General features: G+C 43.3%; 1 protein-coding gene across 7 annotated transcripts in view; it reads left to right on the top strand.

The window, feature by feature from the left end:
• The first annotated feature begins 2,324 nt into the window (after positions 1-2,324).
• The window catches only part of ptprsa (protein tyrosine phosphatase receptor type Sa), a 229,007-nt gene continuing 208,654 nt past the window's right edge, over positions 2,325-22,677 (top strand). For 6 of the 7 annotated variants that reach the window (XM_071485975.1, XM_071485973.1, XM_071485974.1 and 3 more), the window contains exon 1: positions 2,325-2,619. The gene's annotated coding sequence lies outside the window, so the exon portion shown is untranslated. Of the gene's footprint in view, positions 2,620-22,224; positions 22,360-22,677 lie in introns of all 7 variants that reach the window. The other variant, XM_071485969.1, reaches the window with a different exon arrangement.

The raw sequence follows: 22,677 nt of genomic DNA, 5'->3' as shown, positions 1-22,677 counted from the left end.
CTTTCTTTCCTTCTTTCTTTCTTTCTTTCTTCATCCAGATGGCATTCACAGATGGACTGCAGCACAAAATATGAGGGCAAGACTTTCACTCAATGAGAGTCAACCAAATATAAGTACATACAGTAAATACAGCATTCGAGAACCTGCAACACTGTGACTACAAACGCACTTTTGGCTCACAATGGTTGGTGCCCCCTTTCTGACCTGAGCACACATTATCAAAGGAATGTCCAATTACCTGAAGTAAAGGCAAAGACAGGCAAAGGACAATCAAATTATCAGTCCAGGGGACTTAAATGCTTTAGTTCGGCTTAAAGGTCACGCATTGTCCTGTAGAGCTCTGTGGGTAGAGAACGACTTCAACTCCTCCAAGGTTAGCAGTCTGATCCCCACTGGGGCCACAAATGATGAAATCGCTGGCTCTTGCAGGGTACTTTCCAGTCGTTAATTTATGCATCTTCACCTCTTTGTTCCATCAGCCCGTGACACAGAAATCAATTGAGGTCTACCATCTTTAAAGGACCATGCTTGCATTTTTTTCATTTTTTTAGCTCCATGTGTCAGTGTCAAAATTGTCAGCTCTATACGACAATCAATGTGCTTTAAACAGGCAGTGCCTTTTTTTTTATTAAATGTTTTGTTAAATCTATTCTATGATACTTTTGAGCATGTAAAATACACTTTTAAAAACAATAATGGCTTGTTATATCTTAGTTAAAAATAGTTCAAAATATCAGTTTATCTGCTTATGTAGACGTGGGACACACACAACAAAAGTTAATAAAAGGTTTGCAGGGTCACGTGGTGGCTAGGTGGTGAGTTGCTGCCTTACAAAAAGCAGGTTCCTAGTCCCTCAAGTTTGCATGGGTGTTCCCTGAACACTAAAAAACATTTAGGTCTGCTGTCTCAGTGTTGCCCACAGGTGGGAATATGTCTATGAATGTGTTTGGGAGTCATCCCGTTGAGGGACTGACAAAGCAGTGACCTGTTGTATTGTTTTATCTCCCCATAGCATGTGGGAATGCAACTTGTGAACTGCATGGATGGAAGGATTGGTCTCCTAGATGACAGAATGGCCAGGTTCCAGCACTGGGCTACAATGCAGCTTGTCCCTGTGAGAGACCAATATATAGTGTAGAGGAAAGCAGCCCTGCCACTTTAAATATCTGATTAAGTAAAACCTGCAGCTGAAGTTGATTGATTAAATGCACTAGCAGTCTTTTTCTCTCCGTCTTTTTTTTTTTTTCAGCAAGGAGCCAGCGGCAAAGTCAGAATGCAGAAAATACCTTATAGCTTGCTCGCCCACTGTGAGGAATTCAAATGCATACGAAGATACTTTGAATAGCCTATGCCAAAATAGACTTATTCACTATCATTCACTGACCTTAATCTATGATTCATTAAAATGTTCACCTTCAGTAGTTGATAATTAGGCAATGATAAACCTGTGGATGTTATTTCAGCTATTCACTGGGAAGTAAAAATATCACAGGAAGCTGATAACAAATTTTCAGTTGTTTTACCAGTATCTTCTTATGGTAAAAACAATGAAAAATCATCATGACAAACTTCACATATTGTGTGCACTGGAACAAATTAAATTCATCTATAGTCCTATTACAAGAAACAGCATTTCCCAAATCATTTGCAACTCAAAATGAGACCAAATGAGCTGTTAAAACTACTTTTTTGTTTGCAGTGTAGAATATGATATGCACAATGAACCGCGCCTATGATCCCGATAAGAAGATGCAATGCTTTATCTTTAAGATGCGCCGGCTGCACCGGGGAGGGGGAGGCGGCCTTGACTCAGTGCGCAGCGCGCATTGGTCTGTTTCATGCTACCTTACCTCCCCTCTTATCCCGGGTAAAGCAAGGCTGACGATTCTACTGGGCGACATCTTCAGCGAGGCGTGGGGAAACGGCATGACTTCATCACGTCAGGTGGAGCACTGCAAAAAGAAATCCTTAATGGCAAGTTGTCAGCCTTGTGTTCCAGCTTTAAACCTCGTTTAAACAGCTGGGGAAATGTTTCCACTGCTCAACAAACAAATGTCAGATTGTTGTGATAACGGTACTGCATGGTTTATTTCATGAATTTTTTGCATTCCATTGAGTCAAAGTAACATCCATCCAAAATCAAGATTTAAATAGCCTGTAGATTAAATGTATATCTACGGTCTTTTTTCCTCAGTGCAAATATTAAAACACAACGTGCCATAAAAGAAGAGAGGAGGGGGGGGGGGGGGGGGGGGCACCATGAGTTGAGGGGTGGCTGGAGAGGGAGGGCCGGACGCATGACATCATTCCCTTAGCTTCCCTGCGCGGACAGAGCTCTGGTTTCTCCAAGTGCGCACGGTGGCTGCTGCTGCTGCTGCTAAGGGAGCGACTCCTCCTGCCGTATACCCAGACGCGTCCTGAGCAACCTGCGCTCCTGGGGTGGATTTAAAAAACATTATTTATCCCGGCAGAGGAGCCCGTGAACCGCTCCTCACTGGACCTGCCGCGGGGACGCACACATCTAACACAAACACGGGGATTATTGCTTGTTTTAATCATGAAGATGTGAGGGTTTATAAGCTGTGAAGAAAGAAAAAGGAACTCCGAGGCTGACAAAAGGTAGGCATTACTTCCCTGTCTCCTTTTTCCTGAGCCCAGCTACTTTTGTCTGCCAGTTCTTTTTTTTTTATCTCTCTCTCTCTTTCTCTCTCCTTTGTTAATAATAGCTGCGAATTTTAATCACGGTTTTTAATTCTCTATAAGCTTAAACAAAAAAAAACAACAAAAAAAAAAAAAAAAAAAATGAGACATGTGGGCATTTGGTTTCGGAGCGCACAAGCCGTGCGTTATCCTGCCGTTTAAACACCCGTGAAGAGACGCAGGCAAGTGTCCAAAGAGGAGCATCGTTTCAGAATACTGCAAAGAAGCTTGCCCAAGCTGCCGCGGAGCTTTGCCATGGACGAGAGATGCTCGATAGTCCCGGACTCAGCGGGAGACCCGACTCTGCCACCGCAAAGCTGCTGCTGCTGCTGCTGCTGGTGGTGGTGGTGGTGGTGGTGGTGGTGGCAGAGCATATGTGCTGCCTGTGTATGAAGGATATCCATCATTCCGAACGACGGTGGTAATAGGCACGGCTTCCCTTTCAATCCCCCCACTGAGAGTTCATTACAATCTTAATCTCCCAAATGAAAGAAACCTGGGTGGTTCTGCAGCAGAGACAAGAGGGAAGATTCTCAAGGATGTCTCTCACACTTGTACGCGCTGTATAGCTTCGGAGCATAACGCATATTTCTGAATCATCTTTTTTTTCGGGCGGAGGTGTGTGTGTGTGTGTGTGTGTGTGTGTGTGTGTGTGTGTGCGGGGGTGCTCCATCTAGAAACTGCACCTCCACAGGGGGGTGTTTCATTTACCAAGTCGACCATGAGATGCTTTGCATTAGTATCCACTGATATGAAGATGCCCGTAGATCATGACACGTTCAGTTCCTCTTGCAGGCATCGATCGGAAATGCCATTTTCGATATGTCATCTCTCTCTCTCTCTCTCTCTCTCTCTCTTCCTCCCTCTCTCTCTCTCTCTCTCTCTCTCTCTCTCTCTCTCTCTCTCTCTCTGTTTGTGCGTGCCTGCCAGCCGCTGTTTGATGTGGTGTTAAAGCCTAAGGTGAACATGCTGGACTTTTTGGGAGTCCTACTGTAGTGACGGTCTACACCCCTGGACCGGGGTTGCCTTTGCTTTGCGCAGCGTGTAGAAAGGAGTTGGGCTCATTTCAAGGTGCGCCACTCGAGCTTTCCACAGCCCCACCGCGGTGGTGCGAGCACAGCAATGACACTGACTTTTTGTAAGTGCCGGTGATGCCCTTGTTGAATGCTGGAGACTCCCGACTCGAAATACACTCGCTCCCGTGCACGGAGACCCTGCTGTTGTCCCCGTGGATGTTGGCGATACGTTTGATGTTGTTTTATGTCCAGTGAGAAATATAAAAACTCAGGCGTGAATGTCTCAATATCAAACTTTCAAATGTGGGCGTTCCACTGCCTTCATTTTTGTTATATAGGTTCGAAATTACGCGCAGAGCCGCTGCCACATAATAAGGCTCCATTAGTCTAAAAACGATATGACATAACAATAAAGTTTTTTAAGATGTGGGGGATCCCTGTGTGTATCCGTTATTCCTCTCAAAACCACTGCAAACACTTCTCCTTTTTGCATTCCTCACCAGTCGGATTCATCATGTCAAAGCCTTAAGGAGATTTTTGATATGTGATTAGGATATGACAGCACATTTCACTCGATTCGTGTTGAAACATTTGCCACAGAGCGATCTAGTCGATTATTTTACCTAAGTTGTGCATTTTCCATCTTGTTCCGTCTCCTGCTTCGATCGCAATGAGCGCGTCTGCAAAGCTCATAAAAGCCAGAGGAGAGAACAATATCTCGGCAGCGCCCGGGTTGTTGAAAGAAAATGGCTTTATTCATTTTTCTCTGTACCCGTGGTAACTTAGTTATAGCTTTTTTATGGTGCCTGGAAATGGCTTACAGGCTTGCAGTGCAATGTAATGTAATCAAATTTATGATGTTGCTGTGTATTACAATTCCCCGTTATGCTCCGTCACATGAGAAATTTGGAGTGACCCCACCTCTCTTCCCCCTCCCCAGTATGCACAAACACAAACACATACACACACGCACACACGCAGCAGGATGCCCAGGAGCATTAGAGCAATCCAGGTAACATTTAACAATGGATTACAATAATCCAGAGTCCTTGCTAAATTATATGCAGATTTATTCTACCACAGATGTGTTCCGGCAGCCAATCATATGCTCCTTGAGTTTTGCCTTTTCCATATTTCATGCACATTTTTTTTTTTTCAATAACAGTCCAAAGTGTGGCCTCCTGCAAGAAGACCTTACAATATGTGGAGCTGAACCACGGTGATGAAACAAATGATGTAATGCATGAGTTGGTGTACACATCTTAACACACGACAAGGCACAGAGAGATTTGAATTCATTCACTGGATTTGTGATGTCAAATCTTTTTTTTTATTTATTTATTTTTATCACCTGTAGGATTTTTAGGCGACTGTTTGTAAGACATTGTGTCTGCATGTGTTTCCGTCCTACTTTTGATATGAAGATGTGGTGCCACCCAATGATCGCTGCGACAGGAGGAAGTCACTCTCTGCTGTCTGAACAGACAGGCGTGTGGAAGGACAGCCATTATGGAGTCCTTCCCTCAGACTTAATGGGCTGGACACGTTTTATGAAGCGTCTCCTCACCCAGTGTTTGTTCATGGAGCAGTCAAATACACATGTTGGACATGGATAGAGGCCACACACTCTAAAAAGTGGAGGTACACTGTTGATTCTGCAGAGATCCATATGGATCCAGCGAGGGACTGAAGTGCCTTCCATACTTAAAATATAGCATGAAAGACCAACAGTTTATTTGTATTTTATGAAGTATTATCAGGTTCAAGTTCCCATTTTGATGAGGGGAGGATGAAGGAAAAAAAGATACCTTGTCATGGGTCTTGGAAGCTGTAGTGCAGGGACAAATCCAGCCATGTGTTTATATTTAATTTAATTACATTTTTTTCCTTTCACATCACACTTCATCCTCATAAGATCCCAAAGAAATGTCAAAAGATTTCAATCACAGGACTGTCATAATAAGGCCTATTTAATTTTTAGAGTGCACAGCGTCATAGGTCACCTTTAAAGGTGGCTCTTGGTTAACAGGGATGAGCCAGGTTAGTTCAACTTGCCATCAATCAACTAGCTTCTCTGTATGTATGAGATGGGTGATTGGATGGCATGCCTAAGCATTCGTTGTTTTTCTCCCGCAGAAATGCACTTCAATCATGTGTACCTGTCACCAGCTGGGCGGCGGAGATAGTTTCAGGCATATGAGACAGGCCACTGCTGTTAAAAATGATCGACATACATTGCAAACACACATAGTGCTAGGCACGCACCTGCTTACACACGCGCACGCACAATATACACTTTTACAAGATGAGCAATAAGTCATGCTCTGCAGTCTCATTACAAGCCACCAACCCTAAGTGTGTGTGGCCATATCATTAATGCAGTCAAAATGGAAATAGATGTGGATGGCTGGCAGAACTGTTTAAGGAAACCCAAACGCGCAAAGGGAGAGGAGACAGAGGAGAGAGAGAGAGAGAGAGAGAAAGCAGCAAATATTTAATCATAAGCACACTTTATGGAGAGCTTCGCCCATGTGCACTGCAGTAGTCTAATTACCAGGAGAGCGCTTGTTAGTTGTCACCTGCAGATAAACAGCAGACGATTTTTTTTTTTCTCCTCTCATGTTTTTTTCCCCTGCCTGTGGCAGGATTTGAAATTCTAAGTAGCAGAGTGTCAATTTCAGAGTGTCCCATCTCATCCCATTCTCAACCCCACCTCTTGAGACACACGCAAACACAGTAATTTGCTATGTGAGGGGTCAGGGTGAATAAGACCAGTGAGAGATTGACACATGTAACCAGAGCTCCAGTAGCTGGCACTGCAGAGGTAATTTAGAGTGAGTTAATCATTAAAGAAAAGCAAAGGAGGGGTGGTATAATGTGACAGAGCATTTTTTTGTACTCAGCCTTCTGTCCCATGGTGCCATATTGTACAGTAAATCTTGTCAGGAAGCATATGGTCCTCAAATCCGTATGCAAATGAGTGCTGGAAAAAGCACAGAAAGAAATTGTCCTTGCGTTTTTTGAAGACTAGTTTGTCATTTCGAATGGCTCAGATATAAGCTCTTTACCAGAAGTCCTGTCTGCTAGAATGAGGGCAAAAAAAAAAAAAAAAAACACTATTCACAAGTTTTCCACGAACATCCTGACCTGGTTTGAGCCCACCGTGGAGCTTGACACTTTAATGGTTTTGATGTGTATACATTTTCCTGCTACACGCAAAGCTGTCAAGAAGGAACAAGATGGGCGATCCCAGGGAAATGCAAGAGTTCTCTGTTCCTGGGATAGAGATGAAGACCACTTGCTTGTGAGGGAGGAGGGCAAAAGCCTCCGGGCTCCTCTCTATCTGTCAAATATGTTAAGCTTCATTTTAAAACACCATACCATATCAAGCATGTCCGGCGGTTACAATCGTAGTAGTAATCACAAAACTGCATACAGTGGAGGGAAAAATTGTCATGGTTCATTTTCACCAGTGAGGAGAACACTTCATAATCACGGAGGGAGTCTTAGTTCAGGTTAAAGCAGCATGTTATGTATTCAAAGGCTCTTTACTCAAGGATAATTGCAGTGGTAATGTGTGTGTTTACAGAACCTGAGAACACGCCAACAAATAATGGGTTCAGGTGTAGTCAAAAATACACAGTCAGAAGGGACAAGGCAGTGGATGGGAGGGAAATGTGTAATTTGTCTCAGCTAGTAAAACTGTATTTTTATACAATGCATTTTCCATTTGAAAACAATATTACAACAGTAGTTTGGCAAAAGGAAAAGATAATAAAAATGTTGACAGTGCAACATGAAAACGGAGTTAATATTAATGGATTTTGTACCTCCTATTTTATTCCGTCATACTTCGATTTTGGGGATAATGCCCTTTTTGAACTGCGGGTCCCATAATGCTTTGGGAGCTCTAAAAAGCGATTGGCCCGCAAATGTTGCCGTGATGTAAAGTATATAGACTCCATGGCATTTTGGGAAACTGGCACCATTAGAATATGCTGGATTCCCCATGAGGTGTTATCGTTCACGGCGTACTGATGGATATCCTGACAGCTTTAACTGGATTTCTTTAACACTGAAGAAAACGTAAAACGTGATGATTCTCGGGGGAAGTTCTGGGTCACAAGGAGCGGCTCTTTTGTATGATTTCTAAGTGGATTTATGGACGCTTGTTCGCAAAGGAAGACGGGGGGAATGCCACTCACGCATAGTGTAAGTCTAACGATGTGTGTCACACCTGTATGTTCACATTTTACTCCCGGAAAGTGTATGGATTTTGACGCAAATTGCGGCAACTGGGCACAGGTGTTACGTTTCACCTCATGTCGCGATGGTTTGCAGTCAGAGGATTGTAAAAAGTTAAGTGCGGGGATTTTTTTTCCCCCCAGTGTACAGTATGTAAGCCTTGCACTGTTGCATTCAGAGATCGCAGAGAGCCAGACAGTGAATGAATGGTGGCCTTGATCTCTGCTACAGCTGCGTCATTTCAAACTTATTGCTTTCTTTTGCGTGCTCGCCACTGCTGTACCTCAGCGCCAAAAACAAATGTTCAAGGAAGGTCATAGTGTGTTCCCAGCAATCACACTGAATGTGGTGACTGGACTGTCTAATGGCACTGTAGTTTATGTGTCACCATGTGTCTGTTTAGGGCAATTGTTTATATTCTTCTCATTATTTAGCAGTAGGAATCAAACAAAGGGGAGTAACTAACAAACTATCCATGGTTGCCAGCTTTGCAGGATGTTTTCCGGAAAGCAGACAATTAGGAAGCCTCTCAGTGGATGAGACAGATGTAAATCTCCTTGGGGAGAGAAGCTTGCAGAGGGTTTATTCGCTACTGCAGCCACCACCCGCCCCCAAGGGTCGTAACTCTTGAAGGTCATGGTAGCATTTTACCTCCCCCCTTTTCTTGCCCATGACAACTCCAGTGGGTATTGCCTGATGTTTTCCGCCATCCTGGTGAACAGGGGTCTGATGAGGGTGGAGGTCTGTGAAGATGATGCATCTCGACAACAGCAGGGATAACAAAACACTGTCTGGCCTGTTTACTACTAGACTGCATCATAGTCAAAGACATCATAAAGAATGAATGATTCATATTCTGTCTTGGATAGTCATTTATGTTTAATTCAGAAGTGTACTGTAAGGCGTCAGCTATGGTCCTGTTGTGCTGTGGGTGGGTCGTTACTGGTAGTGGGTGGATGGCTGAAGGTGCAGGAGAGGGGCGGGAGGAGGTGGTGAGAATGTCACGCTAGAGCAGGGCAGAATTAAGACAGAGAGAGGAGAGCATTGGCGGTGGCCTTGTACGTTTCATCTGCAGGCCCTAATAAAACCCTCACAGGCCAGCATTGATCTCTCCCAGAATAATCCATTTAGACTGAGCGTGCCTGGCCATGTGGGGCCTCTTCAATTATTTATGGCAGAATGCTGTGCAAGCTTCCGTTGGGATGCAACAATGTGCCCTGGGAAACCTGTGAACTGCGGATTGCAGGGGAGCAAGGGAGACACAGAGGGTGGAAATGGCAGATGGGTGGAGGATAGAGGCCTAGTTGGAGAGAGATGTGAGGAGGGAAGGAGGGAGGGAGGAAGGGAAGGTGAGGTGGAGGTAGGCAGAGACGGAGGAAATGGGAGGCACACCGTGTAGAGATACATGAAAGAACGGGAATAGAGGGTTATGGTGAGGAAGGGTGACAAACAAGTTTAGGAAGAGAGCTGGAACAGAGCAGATCAGAGGGAGGAAGTTGTTGAAAGCATGCAAAGACTGAAAAAGACGTGAGGGAGGGATGGAGAGACAACACAGAGTGAGAGACAGAAGAGAGGGATGGCAGGGAAAGAAGGAAGGCAGGAAAGGAAGGAAAGTTGGCAAGGAGAAATGAGATGTAGGGGCATGGAAGGCATGGAAGAAATAAGGATGGGAGTAAGGTGGGGAAAGGGAGAGAGGGAAAGGAATGGGTGGATGAAAGAGATGTGGGAAAATTGAGAAAGAAAGATGGAGGAAGAAAGAGAGATACTGTAAGACATCTTAGGAGGTAGGAATTGAGGGAGAAGTAGGTGAGGATGGTAGGGAGAAAAGATGAGCTAGGGGAGGTAAGAGAGCATGAAAGAAAGAAGCTAGAATTATAGATGAGACAGGGAGGAAGAGATGACTGGAAATGAGGCAGGAATAGATGGACAGGAAGAGGGTCGAGGATGGGACCTTTTTAAAGCAAGCAAGAGCAGCTATTGATCACAGCAGAGTTATGGTTGCTATTGTGCTAAGTGGAAACATGTGGGCTCGACTGCCTGTACAGTCGATCATTATTTCTGCTGCACTCCCCTTGCTGTGTTTCACAAGGAAAAAAAAAAAAAAAGCAAAGTCGTCTTTTGTTGGGTGCATGGTTACATAGTTTAATTCAGTCTCACTTTGTGTGGACCTTATAAACTGAGCAATAGTGAAGGTAAAATATGCAAGTTTTGGCAGCATACTGAAACTGTATGCTCAGAGCTACATATTATAAACTCCCCACTGTTTACCTGGGCTATATTCTTCTATTTGCAGCTTGCACACGGCTCTCATAAATCCAGACAGATTTGTCTTACCTGATTCCCCCGGCATTCTCCATCAAGCTCTCCTCCGTTTGCTGTAATTCCCAGCACCCTATTAGGTTTTCCACCCATCGCCTGCTGCCAAATCCGGATGTCTGATCCAGTGGAAGACAACTGGAATTGAAATTTCCATCTGCACGGTCGAGTGATTATGTCTGGCAAATTTTGAGAGGGTATACTCTTGGTTCACAAGTGGTCTAACCCTTGTGACCTCTCTGAAGCTTTTGACGGAATATAACAGGCCTTTTTTTTATTAGTTATTAATTTGGATATGTGCTTTCCTGCCTCATGTAGAAATAACTATTGTACAAGTACATCTTTAATTCCTTTAGTGTATTTTACATCAGCACTGTATTATTCTGCATTTATCTTTTGGCAAACTTACATTAAGTAATAATTCATTCGTTCATTAGCTATACTGCTTACCCTTTTAGGGATGCGGGGTGGTGGGCGGGTGGAACCAATCCCAGCTGACATTCACAGATCACAGCCCCAACAACAATTCACACTCACATTTACACCTATGGATCATTTCGAGTCACCAATTAACCCGCATGTCTTTGGAGGCCAGCATACCCAAAGGAAACCAACTTACATTAATGTTAAAGACATTTAATTTTTAATAATATTTAGCCTCATCATCATATATTGCATTCTCTGGAAGGTAGACTCCAACATTCATTTCTCACAGCAAACAAAAGAAGAAGAAAGTCCTCAAAGGGATGGAGCTGTTAGTCTTAGCCGTAGTTCAGCCAGAATGCAGCAGGAAAAAGGAAAAGGACTTGTAATGGCTATTGCATAGCCTGTGTCAAACAGCCTAATCAGATGGGCTAAATAGTGTAGCGGCGAAACTATTAGCTAACGATAGCATACCAGCAGGTTTCTCTTTAATTAGTAGAAACCCATTTCCTACCACCTCTGAAGCAGCCACCAAGGATTTATTGTTTGTCCACACACATTGATTATTGGATTCTAGTAATTGTTTTGCCTTCGCTTGATTAACAAACCTGTGTTTTCTCCGGAGGCTAGCTCAATAGCAAGCTTTGATGGCAGGACCCCAGCCAAACTCCTAACGGCTAACCGGGTCTTTACTATGATTACAATGGGGGGAAAAAAACCTTCCTCATTTTCTGTTTTTTTTGTGTCAAGGGGGAGTATTGTCTCACACTAACGAGGTAAGCTCATTAACTAAGGTTAGAGCGTTCCGCGAATGGTTCCATACACCAATCTTTGTGTGGGTGGCCCCTCTGGCTGTTTCATCCAGGTGCTCTGTGTTCTGTGATCCCTGTCCAGCGGGCGAGGGGATGATTGATGATAGATGTGTGGCTGTGACTGTTCAAACTACGGCATTACTGGCATGTTAGGAATGCAAGTAGTTGGTGTCTTTTCTGGGTTTTTTGGGGTTTTTTTTTTTCTCCTTGTTTAGGGAGGTTGCAGAATTATAGGATGTGAAGGAGAGGGTGTCCCAGCTGGGGGGGATGATACATAATGAAGAGCAGGAGGAGGAGGAAGGGTGATGAAGAGCTTTTGAAGCAGCTTCAGGCCATGCTTTGGAGCTCAGGGGTATGGAGGGTGGGAGGTAAGAATACTTGTGAATTACTCAAATATATATCCTTTCATAAGCCCTGACACAAGTGAGATCTTTACCTTTCATTAGATGCCTTACACAGCTGGGGACGCCCCCCTCCCCCCTCCCCCTCCAGTCTCATAAAACCCTGACTGAACTCTGACTCTCGTCCCATGAGATAGTGTTTGGAAAATCCAATTTGTCCTCTTTAGTTGTCATACATTACAATGCATGACACCCACAGTCCCTGGAAGGATGAGAGCATTTTTGCGCTACAGTAGAGTAGTTTAGCTCATCTGTTCGACATCAAGGAGGAGTCTGCATCAGCACATGCATGAACTGATTTAGTTGCTGCCACTGTGTGCGGTACTATGGCGGCGTGTCAGTATGAGGCCACGGTGCAGGGGTTAACATCATGTGGTTGTTGGACACTGCTCCACCTTTGCAGCAACAAAAATCACCCAACAATGCAGTGTGTTGGCCAATCACATTCTTTCCTCTTACATTTTATGGTTTTTGTTTGTTGAAATTCAAGATAATCCCACTTTTGTCCTCTTAGTATGTCCTCCAATAAGGACTGAATGGACTGGATTTTGGACTGACTGGATTTATTTTTGACTGGCGACCGCTAACTTAAGGCCCCGTTGTGCTTGGTTGGTGTTGCTGATTTTTACCTTTTTGCTGTCTGTTGCTTTTGCGCTGTTCGCTCAAACCCGCTGCTGAGGCAAGAACAGGATGCTGAGGGAGAGGAGGAACGAGGTCTACTTAAAGGTAATTTATTTCTGCTGTCACTTTGTTGGGTGAAGAGGAAGTGACAAATGCGAGCTGGTTGTTTATGAGGGCTGGCTAAGTGCTGGCAGGGCTGCTTTCCTCTGAGGTAGTTGGCTCTCTGTTTAATTCATGTCCTTGGGTGGTGCATTGCTTTGTGGCATAGTGTGTGGCAGGCGAGCTAATGAGAGGTGAACCTATCTGCTTCTTATTCTCGGTCTGCGTCCCTCGTGCTTTCTCCCTGCTTTCTCGCACTTTTTGCCCCTGTCCGTCTCACTTTTCTTCCCTCTGTCTCCCTCTCGACCTCTTTTACCTCCCACTCTGTCCTTTCCCTTCCCCATCCACCCTTTTCTTTTTTACAACTCCAAGCCCTGGAGTCAGCAAAGGAAGAAAGGCCCACAGAATCTCCTTCCAATTGCCCCTAGCTTGCCCTGTTTGTCTCGAAATGGAAACATGGAAATGGAGAACCCTCCCTTCCATCACTTCCTGCCAAATAAATCAGTCAGACCTTTGACAAACCCCAAATAGGACTGCCGATTTTTCAAAGCTGTCCTGTTCATCACTTTGATTTATCTTCCCAGAGATGGAAGGCATGTTTTCTTCCCATGTCATCCTTTTTTTCCCTCCATATGTTTACGGTCATTGAGTTTTGCCACGAAAGGAGGCTAGGTCACTGCATGCAGTCTTCGGTGTTTGAAAAGAAAAGCAGCTCAGTGCAGCACCAGTGGTCAGGCTCAGAGTTCTAACACGCTCACAAAGATGGACAGCAGAAGAACGGGGTGAGCTGAGACGTCGACCTCTGCGCCACCTCAGCCCAACTACATCCCCTGCCGTCTCCTCCTCCTCCTGTATACCTCTGTGAAGTGCTGTTTTAATTGACACTAAGAAAAAAGAGCTCTCTGGTTATCTGGCTGCCAGCTCCTGTTTCATGTCAATTGGGTTATTTTTTTTCCCTCCTGTTCCTTGTCCATCATTCCTCCTCCCTGTGTCTTTGCCTCTTATACTCTCCCTCCTGTTCTCGGTGTCTCGGTTTCTCTCTCTTTCTGTCTGTTGCCCCAAGCTCTCTCTCCCTCTCTCCTCCTTCAGCTCAACACTACCCCATTCCCCAACGATTGCCTTTGTTGTTTCTCCCATCCCCTTTCCTCCTCGTGTAGTTATTTACATCTCCCTGTTGTCTCCCCGTCTCCTGACTTGTCTCCCGTGCCTTGCTCTCTCCTCTACTCTGACTTTACAAGGTTTATATATTTGCCTTGTGAATTATGAAATGAGGACCTCAACTAAATATAGATTCAGTTTGGGAAACAAAATCCAAAAACTTAATTAAAATGTTATTCCACAAATGAATAAAACTTAGAGATATTTGTACATTCTGAATAATTTACCCTTTTTTACAGTAACTACTGTGTTTGTGATGAATGTTTTTAAATCATTAGTTGAACATAAAAGAAACATGATGATAGTGATGTTTGACTGTTAAATAATCAAATTATTTGTACAATCTTCAAAGCACTGACATACATTTCACTACACATGAATTAACCATATCTACTACTGATCAAATCAGGTACAAGTAATGATGATAGTGTGTCATAATAACAGATTATTATTTAGGGTTCAAACACTTAGTTTGTACATTGCTTTGCACATATTTGTAATTTAATTTAATAATTTAGAAAACATGATGTTAAATGACTTTAATAATAGCTCAACAAAATGTATAATTTACAAGTCTATATACATAATGTTTAATAATTAATTACTGATGATAAATTAATGATTTTACATGTGATCACACTCAGGAATATCAGTCCTATTTGGCTTTGTCATCTCTGGCAAACTCAAACTGTCCAGCTCAGGCACTGATGTTGACCGACTCCTCCTCCTCGTCCATTACTGAGCTATCTGCACATCCATCTGACATCACAGAGATGTGTTTGGCGGTGGGAGGCTTCCTCCTCTCATCCTCTGCTTTGCACTTTTGTTTGACTGACACGTCTCTTCGTCCTTCGTATGTCCAGGCCCTTCAGCCCTTCAAAGATAGAAATAATACATTTTCACACATCTGTTGAGATAGCCATCTGAAACATACCTCCCCCATCTCAGTCCTTTGGGTTGTCATCCATTTCAGTGTGGTCATGAGCAGGTGAATCTCATCCATAACTGCGGGCATACTTCCTCCAGGAGGCAGGAATGACAGGAGACAGACAGATGGCAAATGTACTTTAGAGGAAAATGATTTTCAATGTAAATGTTAACAACCAGGTTTTGTAGATTATTTTAAGAAAGAGTGACAGTGCCGTTGGGTTTTTTCAAACATATGTTTTACCACATAAAGTATTTAAAAAAAAAAGAGAAGACAAAAACCTATGAGTCAAATTTTTCTCATTATGTTGCAAAAATGTTCGCAAAAAAAAAAAAGATAGAATATAAACAACATGAAGAAATGATTTGTTTCACATGCTGCCCAGCTTAACTTTGCATCATTCCACTGCTGTTCAGGCTGTAGACATATTCTTGCTGTACATGTCACCTTCCAAAAATAGCCCTTAAGTGCACAGCATGTCATGGGACTCTGTATACTGTTCTCAGGTTAAACGCCAGTCCCGCTTAACATTGATAGTCACCTGTCATGTATTTTTTATAGCTCTGAGTGCCTCCCTTTTTTCTTTCATCCTTCCTTCCCTTCTTTTACACCCCCCTGCTTCTAACCAGCCTGTCCTGTCAATCTTGAGATGTGGCTTTAACCTCGGGTGCAGTTTTTTGCCTGTGCCCTTTGTTTTCATCTATTGTTCTTAAAAGCGATTATGACCATCAGACAGGCTCATTAAATATTTAGAGGCGCTCGGGCTGCTGCTTTCACTGGCTTCACAGGAACACACACCACAGATGTTCAAAGGGTCTTTCTCTGCAGCGGGGACATGCAGAGATATTTCGAGGGCCAGTTGCTCAATTAAATAAAAGCCACAAGAGCATAGTGTGTTTGAAGGGCAGTGTTTGTGCATGTGTTTCTTTGTCCTTTAGATACTGACATATAGAGTGTGTGTGTGTGTGTGTGTGTGTGTGTGTGTGTGTCTTTTGTGTGTGCGCAGGTGCATGTAGCATCTTTCTGTTTGTGTATGTGTGGGCTGTATTTACTGCTCTAATCATTCCTCTGTCAGTGGCTGCACCTCGGATCACTTTGCTGTTCAATATTAGAACGTTTATATGCACGTCCACCCTCCATTTTCGCTGTGGGAAGAACGGGAATGATCAGTTGCTTGAGAGGACAATAAATAAGCTCCTCTGCTATTGACTCATCTGAACACTTTGTGGGACAATAACTCCACATATTATCTCTCTGTTGACTGCTGCATTTTAGAATCAAGTTGCAATGTATGCGATTGTACCCTTGTGTGATACTTAATGCCTATAGAGGAGAAGATGCATTTTCTAATTCTCATTAATTTCGGATTCCCTTCTCCTCCCATGTTTGATATTAGTGAGTTTTTCACCCCACCAATGTGATGACATATGGATTTCTACTTATTGTTACTTCAAATGAGTGTTTTGGGAAATCATGTTCAGTGTTGAAGAATTGATGAAGACCCTTGTTTGATCAAGGACTCCCCAAAATAGAAAAACTACTGGTTGAAAGGCTGTAACATTATTATTGTTATTTCATCATGTCCTTGCAGCAGAACAGAGCTTTGTTGTCTCAGCTGTTATTATTCAGGAGGATTTGGACTGAGTGAGCAACCAGGGGTTCAGTGTGTTGCTCAAGGATATTTTGGCTGTTATAAAAATGAAATGTGATGTGCCAGTTATGAGACTTTCAACCGCAAGTCCAGCCTGCCAGTTTCAACACTTACTTAACTTTCACTGCAGGAGACGTAAGAAATGTTTATCCCCACCCAGTGGCGTGCCCCACCCCCAAGCTCCCCCACCCCCAAACTCATTGTACAATTCAGCTGCTTACTACACCAATGTCAAAAATATGAACCAGACTGAAACATCCCTCTTCATTACAATAGGAGCAGCAGATCTCTCTTAAATTCAGAGCCTGTTCTGCCTCATGATTTCGTGCTGCCTGTCTTTCCTGTAGTGAAAGTCTCTCTCCTGCGTCCTGCTGCTCTCTCTCTCTCTCTCTCTCTCTCTCTCTCTCTCTCTCTCTCTCTCTCTCTGACAGTAAACATATCAAATGTGCAGTATGGAGGAAAAATATCTAAAAATCACTTCTATCAGAAATATTTACCATTAACTGACAATGACACACTCCCGTGACAATGCAGAAGCCTGCATTTTCCATTTTCCTTCCATTTCCGCATTATACAGCTAAATAAATTCAGACAAGTGCCCTGTTTTCTTCTGCCTCCCGCCCGTGCTATTTGAGTTAACTGGTGTTTATACTGGATTTAGTGGGAGCTGTGGCCTTGAACCCATTCTGCTGCTCTGCTCCTTCTGTTTGTCAGATTTTTCTTGATTTGAACTTGTTTTTTCTCCGCTTCTCAGTCAGACCTTTATGGGTTGTTTTCTTTAAAACTTTGTTGTTCATGTGAAATGAGTCAGAAACAATTCACTGCTGGCTGCCTGAGTGTTTAAAACATAATAAAGATAGGCCACCACCACAGAAACGGTAAGCGTGTGGGCGGAGCCGCGCAACCGAACTGAACGTAGTTAGCTGGAGAAGGAGACAGACGTTGAGGGAGGTGACGGCCACACAGAACCAGACTGGGCCGCACAGCCTGCTCTGCAACGCAGTCACATCTATCTCCCTCCCTCTTGCTTGCCCTCTGTCTCTCCCTGATGTGTTTTTTTTTTTTCTCACATTGAGCCACCAATTTGTGTAGCAATCCATTGGGAAAAATCCCAGTTCTCCCAATGGCCACTCTGTCATTGGCAGTTTAGATAATGTGTGTATGGATGAATGGATGAACAAAATTTGCATTTTACTCAAAACAAGAGAAATGTTCTTACCATGTTTGCAAATTGTCTCAGTTGAATTAATGGGTCTAAAATCTCTATGTTCAATAGTTTAAAAAGTTTACAGACTTGCTGTTTAGACATTTTGCAGCTGATGCGTGATGAAGTCATAAGCATAACTGGACTCAGAATACATGAATTTTTGTGGTTGTTGTGGTGGAGAATAATTAGGCAGCTTCTCTCTGGTTTGAGCGCTCATTTGCTAATATCACTTCCTGCTTATGGATAAGATTCCCTACCAGAAAACACTTTGATCAAATCTGAACAAATCCACAGCTTTTTAAAAATAAAATACAAAAAAAAAATGAAAACAAAAGACACCTGACTTTAAGGCTCTACAGAAGATTACATCACTGGTTCATACAGACCACTGCAGCAGGTAAAAGACATATTTCAAAGACAGTGAAGAGCATATTAATACGTATGCACAAGTGAGGTATGGGTATGCTAATTGATGAAAGTCCTTGGTTTTAATGGCTGTCTAGTAGTGGGTAGTGAGAAGAAAGTGACAAGCCATGATATGTGCTTGTATGGGCCAGCCAGCTAACCCTCTCGTGCTTCCTCTCTCTCTGAGTCTTTGCCTAATGGCTGATAATGAAGAGGGCATCTTTGCAAAGATGACATGTGCACGTCCTCTACTGGACACACAGACACATAGACACAAACACACACACACACACACACACACACAGCCTGGGCTGACTGCCCTTCAGAATACCAGGCCTGACATTAATCTTTAAATGACTGTTGCTTCTTCCACAAGACTTTCAATCCATTAGTGGCCACGTCTTGAGATGGAGAGAGATTGCCAGAGAGGAGAAGACAGGAAGGAAGGATGCAGACTGGGTCTGTGTGTGTGTGTGTGTGTGTGTGTGTGTTGCGGATGGGGTGGGACGGTGGAGAGAGCGTGACAGAGAGGATGATGTCAATGATAATGGAGGATGAGGACAGAGAGAATGAAAGAGAGTCGTGTTGTGGCAGCACTGAGGTATCAGAGTACAGTGATACTGAGAGAGAGAGAGAGAGAGAGAGAGAGAGAGAGAGAGAGAGAGAGGGGACACAAGTTATTTTATAATCTTGTCTATGTCAGCTACTGTACTCTTCTGTGGACACAGGTTACAAAACGTGTTACTCACAAAGTCAGGGGAGTAAGTTAAGATTTGACCAAAAAAAAGCAGTGGCTACGACCCATAGGAAGCATAACAGTAGGCATACTGGACCACCGTTGTCATGGAAACAATAATAAACACATGGTTAAGGTTGTGGACCAGTCACAGTTTAGTTAGGCTTAGGCACAAAAACTACTTGGTTAGGTTCAAGACAAGAACGTGAAATGAGTACTTCATTAAGGTTAAAGGACCCCATCATCGCCATGGTTACTGTCATGAACACGCAGTTAAGATTGTAGAACAGTCGTGGATAAAAGAAACAAGGCTGACTATTGGTTTTGCATTGGAAATGTTTTGTCAACACTCTATCCACTCACAACATCCTCCTAACGTGAACTTGTCTTTATAGTACGTCACCGAACTTCCTCCTTTGCTTCTGTCATAATTACTATGCCGGCCAGAGATCACCTAGAATACAACGCATATATGGATCATAGTAAGATGCTTTCAAAGATACAGGAAGATGATGTTTCAGCTGCAAGGATAAATGCTGCAGTTCGACCTCTGTTGGTAGGACGATGGGCTAGTGGCTGCGAAGGACCTCCTACTAAACAATGACCAGTCCTCTTTTTAGTTACTCTCTTGATTTAATTAATGTCATTTTTCTGTCTCATATAGCTGAATGGATGGACAGTGGGAAGGGATTGTGTGTTCCTGGCCTAAGAAAATCAAACACAGAAAAACAAGAAAACAAATCTAGCTAGTGGACCTTGAGTTAACATTATTCCCTCTCTTCCTACTCCCACTTCTTTCCTTCACTCTCCTTCTCCTCTGCTACTCCCACTGCTTCACCCCTCTTTCCTCTCCTTTTCTTCTTCCCATCCTTGCTGCTCATTTCCTTTTTTCACGTGTTCTTCTCCACACGCTCCGTCCATGAATACCTCTATTGCTTCTTTCTCCACATCTCCTTTTCTGTTCCCTCTGTCCTTCCTTGATACTGTCCTCCTGTAAAAAACAGGCCCATAAGTTGTGTGCAGCAGGCTCTCACCTCTCTCTCTCTCTCTCTCTCTCTCTCTCTCTCTCTGCTCATTCCATCTTTGTCCACTTCTTTCTCTTCATCTTTTCAGTCTCTGCCTACTTCTTTCACACTCCTTTTCTCCTTTCTAGTTTTCCCCTGCTCCCATTCTCCTATTTCCCCTCTCCTCCCTTTTCTGTCCCCTTTCTTCTCCCCCTCTTGCCTTCCCTACTTTCCTCTGCTCCTCCCTCCCTTGCTTTCAACTCACTCTCGTCCTCCCTTCTTTCCATTGTCTCTCCTCAACCCTCTTCTCTTCCCCACATCCTCCTATCCCCTCGTCTCCCTCCCTCTGCTCCTCCAGCGGTGAGCTATAGTGACTCTGACATCATTACCCTTGTTGTGACAGGTTTCATTTGTACCCTGTGGACCTATACATCAGCCTGAGTGATAGTCCGGGGCCCGGGGCCAGCGGTGCCCCGCCCAGACTGGGACAGAGTAACAGACAGAACGGTCCTGAAAAACCACTCCAGCTTGGGTACCACTGGATATTTTTCCATCACTTGTTCTGAAATGTCAAACTCAATGGTGGTTCAAAACACGCCCCAAACTTCGTCTTGCTTGAAGAAACAATCTGCGACAGTTTCTTAGAAATAAATGTTTACTTTAGCTTAACATTAGGTGGAGAACACCCACTGCCTGACTGAGAGGTGATCTCTGGAAAGCGCTTTACAGAAAAGTGGTTAACACCAAGGATGGAGACACAGAGGAAGTCATTAAATGGTCTTAGTCTAAAAGACCATTTAATGGTCTTAGTCTTCATTTTCTTAATGCAAGAGCAAATGTCTTTCGTAATAGTTTTTTTAATGTGACAATTTACTTGTTTTCATTGAATTAATCCCCAAAAAGAAATCCCCTAACAGGTTCTTTGAATCATGTCTGAGTGTCAAGGTTGTTTCAACAGTTTTTTCGGAAACAACCCAGAGGGAAATGTTTCATCCACTGATTCCATTCAGTTACCCTTTTCAGTCTTCAGTCAGCACAGCCAATACAACACAGCTGCTTAGCTCTCCTATATAAATTTCCCACATTATGTATGTGCATTATTATACATTCTCAAATCTATGTAACAAATTAGTTAATCACTAGTTTGACTGTTACTAAATAAGCAACTGTGCTGTGATATGAGAGGTGGTTCAGGAATGGTATACAGACACAAGAACAAACATCAAACAAGCATACACGTTTAATAGGTGCTAGCATATATTTGAAAATGATGCGATCTCTCTTTAAATTGTGATTTACTTAAAAAAAAGGAGCATTCAGCTGAAATGATTTTTATATAGATTCTTTCTACATACATCTCATCAGTAAAACTAGTTAGCAATACAAAAGGATGTGCGGTCTTCCAGTCAACCCTATTCATCTCCGCACCATCGTAAATCCAGCCAATACATCAACAATACCTTCAGACTGCTCACAGCCCCATTGATCTGTGGTCATATTAATGTGCGGCTTATGAGCTCGCCATGATCCTTTGTGGCCAGACAAAAATGAATCCACATGAGTGTGGAGCTTTTAATGGCCAAACTACTTTGTTTTTTCACAATGGAACAGATCCCCATTGTACTCTTTCAGTTGTACAGACTAGAAAGCTTGGAAAAGGGCCATAAGGGAAAAATCAGAAGAGCTCTTCATTTAACAAGTGCCTGGACCCTTGTCAAATGTAAAATGGAAGTATTTAAGGAGTGGAGCTGCGGGAGAGGTTTGAACATAAAAGTATACACGAGGTATGCAGAAGACAAAATCCTGCATCACAATATTTTTGTCATGATGTAACAGGATTGAATTTTTTGGATTTCTTTTTTTCTTTCTGTCTGAATTTTGCTCCCTTATAAATTACCTTGGGATGTGATGTGTTTTTCTCTGTGGAGAACGTAATTATAACGGTGCAGTTTCTCAATTCTAAATCCTGTTTCTAAAATACTAATGCTTGAATTTCAGGTATCAATTATGTTTCAAATAAGCATTAAGCTCTTCACATGCTCCTGCGAGCTCAGCAGCTGAAAGAGTCACATTGTGATGTGTTTAGGTTAGTTATGGAAACTGCACTGAGATAACTGAGTTTCTTTCAGATGGATACCCGTGCTCATTGTGCTGTGTTGCATGCAGTTGGCTCAGCAGGGGTGTTTATACATAAAGGCTAGCTGTCTCGCTCTTAAGTCAGTACCTCTACATTCACCCCTGACAGTTAGCCAAGACACACATTTTTTATCTACTGTCCTTTGGAACATAGCCTTGTGTGTGTCCATGCAATTGTCTCTGCCTGTGTGCAAACACCTGCATAGGTTGGTATACCTCTAAATGTCCATGAGTTTTTGTGTGTGAGTACATTCACATCTGAGCCTCTGCTTGTGTGTGTGTGTGCGCGCTGAAGAAAGAGGCTGACCACACAGAAGGCACATTAATCATCCTTTTTTTTTTTTTTTCTCCCTCTGCCTCATGTAGTGTGAGTTGAGGCCTGATGGATGGCTCGTCACTCTGCCTGGATTCCAACAGAAAGGCTGTAGCCTATCGACAGGCCAGAGACCCCTTGGGGGAATCCCATGCTTACCCTACAACCCATACATCTCTGGACACTCGGTATGGCTCCTCGTGTACTTATTCCACAGATGGTGGACGCGCTGTCTCTGTCTTAAAGTTGCAACGGGAGACTGCCCGCTTGCCACCCCTGCTAGTCTATTATTTTAAAGTAAACTAAAGCGATATTGGTGAAACCAGATTTCTCTGAACAGAGGTCACTGCTGTTTAGGAAAAAGCCTGAATTGCCCATTAATTGCTCATAAAAACAGCCTAAAAGCCTTCTTTCTGCTTTTTCTTTCTTTCTTTTTTTTGGTTTTTGGTCTGCAGTGAAATTGTGTTCAACTGACCACATGATGATGACAAGACAGATGTGCAATT

This window comes from Trachinotus anak, unplaced genomic scaffold (assembly GCF_046630095.1).
Source record: "Trachinotus anak isolate AG129_WGS33_773 ecotype Australia unplaced genomic scaffold, CSIRO_AGI_Tana_v1 ptg000010l, whole genome shotgun sequence".
Taxonomy (NCBI): Eukaryota; Metazoa; Chordata; class Actinopteri; order Carangiformes; family Carangidae; genus Trachinotus; species Trachinotus anak.
This window is presented reverse-complemented; position numbering and strand designations above follow the sequence as displayed.